At 39.0% G+C, this 14416-nt stretch overlaps 1 long non-coding RNA gene across 1 annotated transcript; it reads right to left on the bottom strand.

Moving 5' to 3' along the window:
• Positions 1 to 526: 526 nt before the first annotated feature.
• Positions 527 to 12067, bottom strand: LOC115469988. The gene is made up of 3 exons (XR_003942099.1): positions 11916 to 12067; positions 2825 to 2828; positions 527 to 540 (listed from the first exon to the last, which is right to left on the bottom strand). It is a non-coding gene; the product is annotated as an uncharacterized LOC115469988 (long non-coding RNA).
• Positions 12068 to 14416: the final 2349 nt, after the last annotated feature.

The raw sequence follows: 14416 nt of genomic DNA on the forward strand, positions 1-14416 counted from the left end.
GTAGTGGTGGGAACAGTGCACTGTAGACAGGTAACCCAGACCTATACTTCCCTCTACCCTTTATGCTTGTGGTGGAAACTGTGAGCCCTCCAAAAATGTATCAGAGATCCATTGTACCCATATATAGGTGCCCCCTTCACCCATAAAGGATATTGTAGTGCTGTACATCTGGGGGTAGTGGGTTTTGTGGTGAATTTGGGGGGCTCAGCAGTTGAGATATGGGAGCAACAGTGAGACGTGTACCTGGGAGCATTTATATGAAGTTCACGGCAGTGCCCACTATGGTGCTCTGTTGCTTTTCTGGGATATCTGGGGGACCAGTCTGCTAAAAACACTGGCCTCTCCTACATCCCAATGGCTTGTTTTTCTACGTTTTTCACATGTATGTTGTATTTTTTAATGGCCTGAAAAAAATAAATGCACAGTGCACAAAACCTTGTTACATATAGTATTTAAAAAAAAAGATTGACATTTTTGTGGTTTTGGAAATGGTCATGTTTTCTATTCAGATTTGGGACATTTATCGCAGACCCCCAGATTCTATATAGCACATTTAGAGATCCACACTGAAATTGTCATGCATTCTACAAGACTATGCGTAACTTAATTGACAACAAATTAACCAGTGTTGATAAAAGCTCCTAACAAGCAATGATAAGAATTAATTGGCACTGATTATAATTCATGCACACAACTCGTTACACGTATTCTATAATGAAGTGTACCAAACTTCTAACGTGTGCTGGCTAAAAGGAGTGTGGTTATGGGCAGGGAAATGGGCGTTCTGAAATTTACATGCATAGTTATAGAAATGACCAGTGCACGTAAATCTACGTGCTAGGATTTACGCCACATTTTTATTGGTGTAAAAGGATGCGCATAGTTTTAGACTCTGAGATATTAACTAAGCATATTCTATAATTGGCACCTAAATCTAGGCACTGAATATAGAATATGATTAGTTGGCACTGATTTCAGCACCAATTTTTTAGGCACCATATATATAATCTCCATCAAAATGTCCAAAGTCCAACTTAGACACACTATCAAAAATGTCCCTCCACATAACTTTATAAGCCTAAATGCTTTGAAAATAAGCCTCTGTATCATCAGTATTATTAATTTATTTGTAGCAACAAACTATCTATTTTTCTGCAAGAATACTATATTGCCAAAAATAGCCTTCACCTCCATAACTTTTTTTTAAATGTAGATAATGTAATAAATTTAAAAATAATGTTTGAATCTTGCTCTTTTATTACATGTATTTATTTTTCTGCATAGTCATCACCATTCGCTACTCATTTCTGCTAATGATGGGCAAGTTTTTGAAAACTGCCACAAAAGAATTGCACATCTTTTCTTTTCAACCAGTTTCTCACAGTCGTTGCCATCTCTTCATGCATGTTGAACAGATGCTAACAAATGTATTGCTTTAGTTTTGAAAAAGGATGGAAATAACAGGGGTGAGAAAGCAAGAAGGCATGATGCTAAGTCTGGTCTGTATAATGGATCTTCACAATTGTCTCTGTCATGTTTTGTGCTGTGTGAGGCTTAGCATTGTCATGTTGCAACAAAATTCCCTTCCTGTACATCATATCCGCAATCATTCTCTCAAAGATTTCAGGTTTGCAATGCAATGCTTTGAGTGGTCCTTTAATTTTCCTTTACAAATTCATCATCTTTTCTTGTATGAGAATCATCCATTGATGTCACGGGTCATGCACTTCATTTTTGATCACACAAGTCAGCCCTTCCCAGTCCACAATCTTTACATTTTTTTTGGCCGTGATGTACAGGAGTTATATCAACATACCTTAAACTACCTACATGCAGAAGGAACTGGGACTCCTTCAACAGTCAGAAATTCTATCATGGCATGTTGCTTTAAATGCATTAACAAGTGCTCACTTCATGCTTCCATTTTGCAAACAGCAAAACAGCTTCTTCACACAGACACTTCTTGCCAATTGAGGTCTCAAAAAACAAGTGAACGTGTGTAACACATCATTGTTACTACCTGTTGATGAATGGTGGAGGTGGATGCATTACTTTTCATTTAACCCTCATATCTGTTGAAAGGAAATGTAATTAGTTTCATTAGTAACATCATAACTATTAATTAAAGACATATGGAGCCACTTTTTCTTTTTGTGGTACCCTGCTGATTAATATACATTGCTCTAGAGGCCATAAAAATGGTTTTGATAATCTACTGTATGCTAGAGGGCCTACATTCTAAGGATGAAGGTCATTTCCCCAACTTGATTGAGCTATTAAGAAAACATAATTGTCATGTCAAATCAATGTAATTAAAGTTAGACAGGTCATAGGGGTAATCCTAAATGGGGGGTATTTATTTTAAATGGTTATGTACCTGTATTGGGGTATTTTAGGGCCCCTTTTACCAAGCTGCAGCAAAAGGGGGCCTGCACTGGCATCGGTGCGTGTTTTTGACATGCGCCAAGGCCCCCTTTTACTGTAGCGGGTAAAAGATAGATCTTTCTTTTGTTCAGGAAATGGTCATGGGGGAGGAGGGGACCCTTACCACTACCCACTGAGGCACTGTCTATGATGGTGCACTGGGGGAGGAAACTACCACTTGGCTGCTGCAGTAGCCCAGTGGTACTTCCTTTTTAGTGAGCGGTAAGCCCGCTTTGGGCTTAGAGCCGCTTTGTAAAAGGACCCCTTAGTTATTTATGTGCTGATGTGGCAACATTTGTGGTAAATGCTCCCTCACAAACATGACATAATAGTGCACAGGGGTGAAGTTTGAGCAGAGTATAAAAGGAACACACAAGTATAAGGATAGATTATAAAATACCCCCCTTTTTGTTCTTTTTTTTCTTGATGGTGTGTATGGGGGTATCTTATATATATATATATATTTTTTTTTTAACCCAGTGTTAACCAGTTAGTGTGCAATAATGTGAACATACTAGCTGATTAGCACTTTCATGCCAACTCTCCCCATCACATCCCCCAAAGAAACAGTTTTAAAATAGTTTATGCATGAATATTGCATGCAAGCAGGGAAATTACTGCAATATGCTTTAGCGCATTCTAAGGAAAGCCTTTTTTCAGCATGCTAAGCCCATGTTGGGGGCGTAGCATGCTTTAGTAAAAGGGTTCTTTATTTAGACTGAAAATAACAACTGAAAGTACAATATATAAAGCTCTAAGATATCAGAATCCCTGTAGATAATACAATTCCATGTAGAAAAAAAATAACTTCTTAATTACTTCTTTTATAAGAGGTTATCTTAATTTATGCTATTATTAAGAAAATATAGAAAAAACTTGAACTATCATTTTAAGCATTTTTCTCACTCATCAACTATGAATGTAATCAGTAATATGACTACAATGCAGTTTGATTGCCAGGCTGAATTGAGATGGATGCTGGATCCTTTGGATGCTTCATTTCTCCCTTCTGAATGTCTGCAGGCTGGTTTCACTTAGCATACCTATTACTGCTACTCCTATCAATCTTGCTGCCTGTAACAGGACATGTGAAAGGCAATTCTATAAACTAAGGGCCAGATTCTATATATGGCGCCTAAAAAATCCATGAGGAAAACATTTCTACCTAAGTGTATTCTATATGCGGTATGTAGAATATGCTTAGTTGAAAGCCTAGTGCCTAAAACTACACGCATCCATTTACACCAGAGAAAATGTGGCATAAATCCCGGCGCATAGATTTAGGCACAGAGAGCCATATTTTAGAACAACACGGGTAAATTTTGTAACACCCATAAAATGCCTATTTCCCTGTCAATAACGTTGCCCCTTTTTGCCTGTGTGGAATTTGTATATGATTTTTTTTAGATTATTCAGAATACTAATCCTCACAAAACATTTATCAGTGGAAAACTTTATTGTCTCTCTTGTTCCATTGACAGCTATCCTCACTCTATAAAGCTCTCTTTTCACTTTATCCCAAGTCTCACTCATATGCAGGAATGCAACTGGATTTGTGGATACTCTGAGTAATGGGAGGATCTGTTGCACCTGCCCTGTCTCTGCTGCTCTACTGTCAAGTCCCAAAGTTCCACTTCTGTAGTTAGTTCCACTCATACTTGGGGCCATCACTCTGTTGCCTCTCAGCTAATGTGCTCTGCTCTGTTGCCTTCCATCCAGTGCATCATACTGCTTCTGGAGGCTCTTGATCCCCTGCCTCTCAGTTGCTGGGCCTTGCAATACCTTAAATCTTTGCCTCTCAACCTCTTGACCATACTCTGCCTTAGGGCTGCTCCTTCACTGCCTCTCAGCTGCTTGGACCCACTCTACCTTCTGTGTTTGCCTATCAGCATCTGGACCACACTTCACTTTGGGGGCCTTGGATCCATTGTCTATCAAGATCCACTATCTATCAGCTGCTAGATGCACTCTGTTGGATTCATTCCATTGTCTCTCAACTGCTGGACCCCACTCTACATGGGAACAATTGGTCCACTGCTTCTTTCTGGTATCTCAAAATCTTGGAGTGCCTTCCATGTTTGGAGGCATTTACTTCAATGGGGATTATAAAACTGTTAAACATATGGCTCAGTAGTTCTAGCTGTTACTGCTTCCAGCTCTCAGTAATTCTAGTTAACTGATCTCATGGACTGGTAGGTCAGTTTTCTGCAGCTTTTAGAAACCCCTGCCTTCTCAGCTTCAAGACAAAGAGCCAGGTATGAGGACACAAAACGGTCCATTTACTAAACTGCGGTAAGAACTAACACGTGCTTACCATAGCAAAACAAACCTTACCATGGGGCATTCTCAGGCTTCCCATGGTAATTTTGTGATTGGAATGTGCTTCCCATGTACTAAAACATAGATTTTAGTTTTTAGTACTCGGGCAGGTTGAGGGGGTGGAGGATACAGTGCTGCGTAACCCTAGTAGCGCTTCAGAAATGTTAAGTAGTAGTAGTAGTAGTAGATAGGCATGTTCTGCACTAATCGGTTAGCTGGGGTATGTTGTCATACACTAACCGATTAGCACATGATTAGCGTATGAACCCTTACTATCTACAAAATAGATGGCGGTAGAGACTCATGCACTAATGCTATGCACTAATGGTAAAATTAGTGCATGGCCATTAATTCAAAAAATAGAAAAAGTGGTCATTTTACCCATGCGGGAAAAATGGCCTTAGTGTGCAGGAATGATCTGTGTTAGGACAAATTAAGGCACTTTTTACTGCAGTTTGTTAAAGTGCCCCAAAGAGAATAACAAGTTCCTATTTTCTGATGTCTACCTAATTTTTCAGCCTTAAATCTTGCTGTCCTAGGATTTCATTTCTAAGTATTTTGGTCAGGTTAAGAATTTACTTTCTCAGGGAATTAATTGCTAATGACTTGTACCAGTATCGGCAACACAACTCTCTCTATATGTCATCCTTAGATTTGTATTGCTATTCATGTGTGTAGTTATAATGAAATGTGTTTTTAATTTATCAATGAAAGTCTGGAATTTGCATGTCTTACCTCTAAGCAGATGTCTCTAGTCTGAACTTTCTAGGTATTCCTTCCCATGATTCATAGCATGTGTCTAATCAATGGCCTGATAGCTCCCATTATATTGCAGAAGTTTGGAAATCCTGCCCTTCTGTGCTTGAGTGTCATTCTAGTTAAAGAATAACCCCTTTCTCCTCCACTAAAAAAGGGGGAAAAGGTCACAAAAAAATCAAAGATTTGAGCAACAAAAGTCTAAGGGGCCCTTTTACTAAGCCACGTAAGCGCCTACTCCTGCCCAAGACAATTCTGAGTTACTGCCCGGCTACCGTGTGGCCCTTGCGGTAATTTCATTTTTGGTACGCGCCTGCTACGCACGTCCAAAAAATATTTTTTATTTTCTAGCGTGCATCAGCTATGCACGTCAAGTGGCATTTGATGTGTGTAGGTCATTATTGCCCGGTTACTGCGTGAGACTTTACTGCTAGGTCAATGGCTGGCAGTAAGGTCTCAGACCCAAAATGGATGTGCGGCAATTTTGATTTTGTCGTAGTTCCATTTTTGGCAAAAATAAAAAAAGGCATTTTTTATAGGTGCGCTAAAAAAATGATTCTGCGTGCACCCAAAACATGTGTCTACACTAGCGCAGGTCATTTTTCAGCACACCTTAGTAAAAAGACCCCTAAATTAGCTAGAACAAGAAATTGTTTTTACCTTAAATTCTCATATTCTGTTAACATACTTATAAAAATATTTGGGACACTTCATCTGACCTGTCCTCTAAACACTTACAGAACAGTTTTTAATTGGACACTCACAATTATGTGCCTTTTGTGCATATAAATGTAAAGAATGCCAACACTTTTGTGGCTAAGTGTATACATATACACATTAAGTGGCCCTTTTACCAAACTACGGTAAAAAGTAGCCTTAGAACTTGATTATGTGGGTCATTCCCATGTGCTAAGGCCATTTTTTTCCACATGGGTAAAATAGCCAAATTTTAGCATTTTTCTATTAATGGCCACAGACTAATTTTCCCATTGTGCATGACCATTAGTCAGTGAACCCCTACCACCACCCATTTTGTAGGCAGTAAGGGCTCACATGCTAACCACAAGAAAATTGGTTAACACATGGCTATGTAGCTGCACTAATCAATCAGCATAGAATGTGCCTATTCTCCAACCCCTAGACCTACAATCTATTTTGTAGCGTGTGGGTAGCATGTGCAAATGTCAAAATTACCAAGAGATGCCTGAGTGCATCCCACAGGCATATTAAGCTGTGTTAAGCATGCATTAGTGCTTACCATAGCTTAGGAAAAGGGTTCCTTAGTGCATAAATAAATAAATGTGGGCATTCATATGGGTGCGCATGGGAGGGGCATGGGTGGTTCTACCACTTAAGCACACAACTTACAGAATACTGAAGTTATGTGTGCCCTTGTCATATTTATGTGCCCTCAGTTATGCCAGGTCTATGGCTTGTGGAAATGCAGGCATATAAATGTAAAGCACGCTGTAACCTGTCTTTAAAATCATCTATAGTATCTGAAGATTGGAGGGTGGCCAATGTAGCACCTATTTTTAAAAATAGATTCATGAGTGATCTGGGAAATTACAGACCAGTACGCCTTACATCACTGCTGGGCAAAATAGTGGAAACTGTTATAAAGAATAAAATCACTGTACATATGGACAAACATAGTTTAATTGGACAGAGTCAAAATGGATTAGGCCAAGGGAAGTCTTTCCTCACCAGTTTGCTTTATTTCTTTAAATGCATGGATAAACTTGTGGATAAAGGTGAGCCAGTTGATAGGGTATCTAGATTTTCGGTATGCATTTGACAAAGTCCCTCATGAGAGACCCTTGAGAAAATTACAAAACCCATAGAATAGGAAGCAATGTTCTGTTGAGGGTTAGGATTTGGTTGATGGATAGATAACAAAGAATAGGGCTAAAAGGCCAATTCTCTGTGTGGAGGAGGGTGATTAGTGAAGTGCCCCAGGGATCAGTACTGGAACCAGTGCTATTTAACATATTTATTAATTAATGATCAAGAAATGGGATTGATGAGGAAGGTCATTAAATTTGAAAACACAAAACTGTTCAAAGCTGTTAAATGCATGCAGATTGTGAAAAACTGCAGGAAGAACTTAGAATATTGGAAGACTGGGCATCCAAATGGCAGATGAAATGTAATGTGGACAAGTGCAAAGTGATGCACATTGGGAAGAATAATCCAAATCATAATTATTTGATGCTAGGTTCTACCCTTGGAGTCAGCACCCAAGAAATAGATGTAGGTGTCATCGAGGACAATACGCTGAAAATTTTTACCTAGTGTGTGGTGGTGGCCAAAAAAGCAAACAGAATGCTATGAATTATTAGGAAAGGGATAGAAAACAAGACAAAGAATTTTTCTGTATTGCTCCATATTGTGACCATACCTTGAGTATTGATGCAATTCTGGTCGCCATATCTTTAAAAAGATATAGCAAAATTAGAAAAGGTTCAAAGAAAGACATCTAAAATGATTAAGAGAATGAAACTCCTCTAATATGAGGAAAATCTTAAGAGGTTGGGACTCTTCAGCTTAGAAAAGTGACAGCTGAGGGGAGATATGATTGAAGTCTACAAAACACTGAGTAGTGTAGAATGGGTAAACATAAATCAATTTTTTACTCTTTCAAAAAGTACAAAGACTAAGTGACACTCAAGGAAGTTACAGGGAACTACTTTTAAAATGAACAAGAGAAATATTTTTTCACTCATCAAATAAGCTCTGGAACTCATTGCCAGAGGATTTGGTAACAATGGTTAATGTAACTGGGTTTAAAACGTGTTTGGACAAGTTCCTGGAGGAAAAGTCCATGGTCTGCTTTTGAGATAGATGTGGGGAAAGTGACTGCTTGTCCCTGGGATCAGTAGCATGAATCTTGCTACTATTTGGGATTCTGTCAGATAATTGTGATCTGAATTGGCCACTGTTAGAAGGAGGATATTGGGCTAGATGAACCCTTGGTTTGACCCAGTATGGCAGTTCTTATGATACTGGGCATGGCACTGCGGCACCTAAAAAGATATGACCACTTATAGAATTGCCCTCTTACTGTTTTCCACTCTCAGAGACGACAGACTAAACTATATGAATGTCTAGACTGATTTAGACTGGCTGTTTCCACATCTTTATGGTAATATATCTGTGCAAACTGTTGTTACTAAAGAATCAAGGGCAGTTTGCAAATAGCAGTAAGTATGCAGGCGCTTTAAACATATTTACTTTGTGCCAATTTTTGAAAGAGAAACACCTGGGTTGCATTTCAAGTATGTTATATCCTTTGCAACTAGCTTCACTGACTCCTCTACCTCCATTCACATGTCCATGAAAAGATTCATCAATTCTGAGGTCTGCTGTGGTGGTAGCTGCAAGTCTGATAGCAATCCACCCAACATTAGACCAGAATCAAGTCTCATATAAAACCTGGAGTACTCATTCAGAATTCAGTCTTTTGGCATCTCAGCCAGGTCACAGCCTCCTCCCTAACAAGATGATGAAACCTTATTTTTGTTGTTGTTGATCCAGACTCCAAACAAATGTATTCAGGCTTTCATGAAATAAAACTTCTTTCTTCAGAACTGCAATGTCTCAGGAAGCAAATATTCTGTCAGATTTCATATTGTAGAGCAATTGTCTTCAGAGTTACAGCCTATCTGTGGCAGATTAAGCCAAGTTAAAAAGCAGCTGCTTGACGTGAAGCTCACTTGTAATTTGTTTATTCAACTCAACAAAGCTGCTTTATTTCACATTAATACATTTTTCAGGCTTTGCTTTTAATCTTTACAGTCTGAGAGCTTGAGTAGGTTGGTTGTATAAGAAGATGGATTAGTGCTTCGTGCCATGGCATCCAGGCTAATGTATCAGAGATTTATTGCCTGGTGTAGAACAGCATCATTGCATAGAATGTCATCAATGTGATTTATAGAGGCATTGCTAATGACACCCAAAGCAAAACCTGTCTTTGACATTAGTATTTACAAATAGACTGGTTCACAGTGATGGATAATTGAATTGATAAAGATATATTTAACCATGCAAGTCACTGAGCTCTCCAGAATGCCCAGGACACTGGATACTGAGTTCTCTCTAGTGCCTAATACACAGGGCTCTGAGTTTTCCATAGCTCATAACATACTGGGCTCCCTTTCACCCAGTACACAATGCTACCGCTTTTGATTCTTTGAAAGGTGATGGGGACTACTACTACTACTACTACTACTACTTAACATTTCTAGAGCGCTACTAGGGTTATGCAGCACTGTACAATTTAACAAAGAGAGACAGTCCCTGCTCAAAGAGCTTACACTCTAATAGACAATCTAACTGACAATAATAAACATTTCTGTAAATACATAGAAAGTCTGCTAAAATAAAAAAAAAGTATAATATAAATCTAGTTTGGGGAAGAAGGCCAATATCTGTTTCATATCTTTCATAGCAGAAATAAATGCCAAACAGGCCAAAAATGTACTACAATTTTCACACTGTGCACATCCTTACTATGGATCCATAGGAATTGCACAATACTCAACCTCTTTGAAACTTAATGGTAAACATTTATTTCCAATTTCATCTAACAATAATCTGCCCAATATTCAAAGTGATTTAAGTGGGCAAGAGAAGCTCTTACCTGCTTAAATCAATTGAGAGAGCCCAACCTGAATGGAGGATTTTATGAGTAATACAGAGGTTTTTAAACCAAATACTAAACTTCACTAAAAGCCATTGTAATATAACTAACAATGAGGATGCCAGATCATTTTTGTGGGCTGTACATTAAAAAATAAAATGGGCAGCAGCATTCTGACAAGTTTGCAGCCTTTGGGGCTCACATAATGTTAAACTAAGGTATTCAACATTACAATAATCCAAATGAGAAGTGACAAACACGTGAACCAGAGTGTGCAGTAACAGAAAACTCAGAAATTGTATGGAGGCAACAAAGAGAGAAAAAAACACCATTGCAAAACCTGAAAACTTGGCACCAAATGAGAGATAAGAGTCCAGGATAACACCAAGATAATGGAATGAATCTACAGTGGGAATAGGAGTGAACAGAAGAAGGACCAAGTTTAGAGAATGAGCTGGCAACAGGTAACCATTTTAGTAGTATTAGGAATGAGCCCGTGGTCAGTCAAAACCATTGAAATAAAGCAACTGGACAAGAATGAAGAAGACTTAAGTTGGGCTGGAAAGGGGAAGTAGGGAAAATCAAAAGTATATCATGAGCATAAATAAAGAATTTTATATTAAAATTCTGAATCAAGGTAGCTAAGGGTCTCAAAAAATATTAAAACATAAGGGAGATAGAATTGAACCTTGGGATGAAGAGGGATATCCATGGATCAAGATGAAGAAGTGGAAACTGAAAATGAATGAATACTGAGGAAAGAAGAAAACCAGGAAAGTACAACAGTTTATAGTCTATTAAAACTGACTATGGGGTTAATTGTCAAAGCACTTAGACTTCCAAAGTTCCAAAGGTTACTATGAGGTATATTTTTAAAGCACTTAGTATTACAAAGTTACGTGAAGGGGAATTTTTGATATGATGTTTAAAGACTTTGGACGTTTTGTGCTAAGGGCCCGATTCTATATATGGCACCTAAAATTACGGCACACTAGGCAATTATGCCTAAGCATATTCTAAATACCATGTGTAGATTTATGCACAGTATTTAGAATATGTTTAGGCATAGCTAATGTGACTGAATCTATGCACGTCCATTTATACCAACAAAAAGCTGTGTAAATCCCTGCATATAGATTTACACGCACTGGTCCATATTTTATAATTTTATAACATGCGTACATTTTGGAATGCCCACAAAGCACCCATTTCCATGCCCTAACCATGCCCCTTTTTTGTCTATGTGCTTTAAAATGTACGTACAGTACATTCAGAATATGCTTAGCAATATACACGCGTAAACTCTAATTTTTACCAATTAGTGATCATTATTGCTTTGTTAAGAGCTGTTAATGCTTAACAGCTTGTTAAAACAATTATTTTATGCAGAATCACATGTAATGCTAGATGCAGTATGTAGAATATGGGGGTAAATGTCTAAAATCTGAATAGAAAATATGGCCATTTTCAAAACCATAAAACGTCTTTTTTATTTTTCAAAAATACCATTTGTATCAAGGTTTTGTGCTCTGTGCATTTATTTTTTCAGACCATTTTTGAAAAAAAAATGTACACGTGAAAAATCTAGAAAATCAAGCCATTGGGATGTAGGAGGAGCCAGCATTTTTAGCAGACTGATCTCCCAGACATCCCAGAAGAGCAATAGGGCACCCTAGGGGTCACTGCTGTGAACATCATATAAATGCTCCCATGTACACTTCTCATCATTGCTCCCTCATCTTGTCTGCTGAGCCCTCCAAAACTCACTCAAAACCCACTACCCCCAACTGTACACCATTAAAATAGCTCTTATGGGTGAAGGGGGCAGCTATATATGGGTACGGTGGGATTCTGGGAAGGCTCACAGTTTCTTCCACAAGTGTAACAGGTAGGGAGAAGTATGGGTCTCAGTTCACCTGTCTACAGTGCACTGCACTCACCACTACACTACTCCAGGGACCCGCATGCTGCTCTAATGGACCTGGCTATAACATCTGAGGCTGTCATAGAGGCTGGTGAGCACTATTTCTAGTCACATTTTTGAGGGGTGGAAGGGATCAGTGACCACTGGGAGAGTACGGGTGGGTCATCCCTGATTCCCTCCAGTAGTCATCTGATCATTTAGGGCACCTTTGTGTGGCTTATTCATTCTAAAAACAGATCTAGATCAAAATGATAAGGTTTTTGCCCTAGATGTTTTCATTTTGTTCCATTATGGCTGGTTCCATCCAAGTGTTAGGCATGCCCTAAGTCCACCCTACTCCTACCTCTGCAATGCCCCTGACATGCCTCCCTTGTTATGTGGATGCATTGTAGAGAAAATACATAGATGAACGTCTGTAAAATAGGTTTCAAAAATACCGATTTGGACATTTTGAGAAGAATCCATCCAAATGGTGTTTTATAACACTTTTTGGGTGGTTTTTTCTCTCTTTTGAAAGTGAGCACTTTGTACATCTAAATGCTTTGAAAATGAGTCCCTAAGCAACTTTATAAGTCTAAGTGCTTTGAAAATATGCCTCCACACCTCTTAAACTAACAAAGTCAAAGAAAGCAGTGTACAGACTAAACTCAAGTTAAGAAAGGAACTCTATTACTAAATAGGATAGTGATAGGAATATGAATAGAGAAAAACAAATAAACACAGAACACAGGACATTACAGAGAAGACAGAAATAACAAGTGATCCTGATTAACTTGAATCACTGTATGCCTGTATAAACAGCCTAGTTTTCAATTCTGACTTAAAGCTTTTAAATGACAGGTTACTATGAATAGCTAGGTGGAGATTATTCCAAGTTTAAGGAGAAAGAAAAGAGAAAGCACTATGACTTGATAGATTCCAACTGTGCAGACTTAGAACTTGGTAACATGAGACCTGATATCGCTAGAACCTTAACAAGTTTTAATTAAACAACTCTATAATACAATGATGCAGGCAGCAGTCCAGCATCAAGAGGGGTGCTATCCAATCTTTTGCATTGAGTGTTACATGTATGATTATCTCCAAGTTGGTAAGAGATTATATTTATGTGCTCGATGCAAAGAGTTCCTAGCTCTCAGAGAATGAGTCCATTCTCTTGAGGCTAGAGTAGCAGACTTGGAGGAGCTAAGGGAGACAGAGAGGTACATAGAGGAGGCCTGCAGAGATGTTCTAGAGAAGCCCCACTTCCAGTCTGGTAGCACCTCTGCTGCCGTGGAAGAGGGTGATCTTCTAAAAGGAGAGCATCACCCTGGTGCAGATGGAAGTAATCCTGTAGACAGGACCAGCCCACTAGGGGATACAATATCCTCTCACACTTAGGATGAGTCTCCAGGAGCTTCTTCCCAGGAGGGAAGGGTTAGGAAGGCTGTTTTAGTGGGGGATTCAAGTATTAGGCATTTAGATAGCTGGGTGCTGGTGGAAGTGAGAATCGCCTGATCACTTGCTTGCCTAGTATAAAGGTGGTGGACCTCTCACATTACCTAGATAGGAGTTTAGGTACTGCTTGGGAGAAGCCAGTTGTTTTGGTACATGTGGGTACCAATGACATAAGAAAATGTGGGAGACAGGTTCTGGAAGCCAAATTTAGGTTTTTAGGTATAAAGCTCAAATCCAAAACCTCTAGGGTAGCATTTTCTGAATTGCTCTCCTTTCCATACGCAGGGCTTAAGAGACAGGCAGAGCTCCGGAGTCTAACTGTGTGGATGAGGCAATGGTGCAGAGAGGAGGGTTTTAGATTTGTAAGGAACTGGGCAATATTCTGGGGAAGGGGAAGCCTATTCTGGAGTGATGGGCTCCACCTTAACCAGGGTGGGACCAGGCTGCTGGCATCGGCATTTTAAAAGAAGATAGAGCAGCTTTTAAACTAGAACCTGGGGAAAAGCCAACAGTCATTCAAAAGTGCATGGTTTGGAGCGAGGTATGTTTCAAAAATATCACCAAAAAACAGGGATGATAGGGTATCCTGATAACAAGGTTGCAGTATAGACCACAGTAGATCAGGTGTCTAAAGAAAAATAAGACAAAAGATTGCAAATTAACACTGCCAACTGAGCCGGATGTAAATAGGAACAACAAAGTTTGAAACATCTATATGCGAATGCCAGAAGCCTAAGAAATAACATGGGAGAGTTATAACATATTGCACTAAATGAAAAATTATATATAACAGGGATCTCTGAAACCTGGTGGAAGGAGGATAACCAGTGGAATACTGTCATACCAGGGTTCAAATTATATCATAGTGATAGAGTGGATCAAATTAGTAGAGGGATAGCATTGTATTTTAAGGA

This window comes from Microcaecilia unicolor, chromosome 5, assembly GCF_901765095.1.
Source record: "Microcaecilia unicolor chromosome 5, aMicUni1.1, whole genome shotgun sequence".
Taxonomy (NCBI): Eukaryota; Metazoa; Chordata; class Amphibia; order Gymnophiona; family Siphonopidae; genus Microcaecilia; species Microcaecilia unicolor.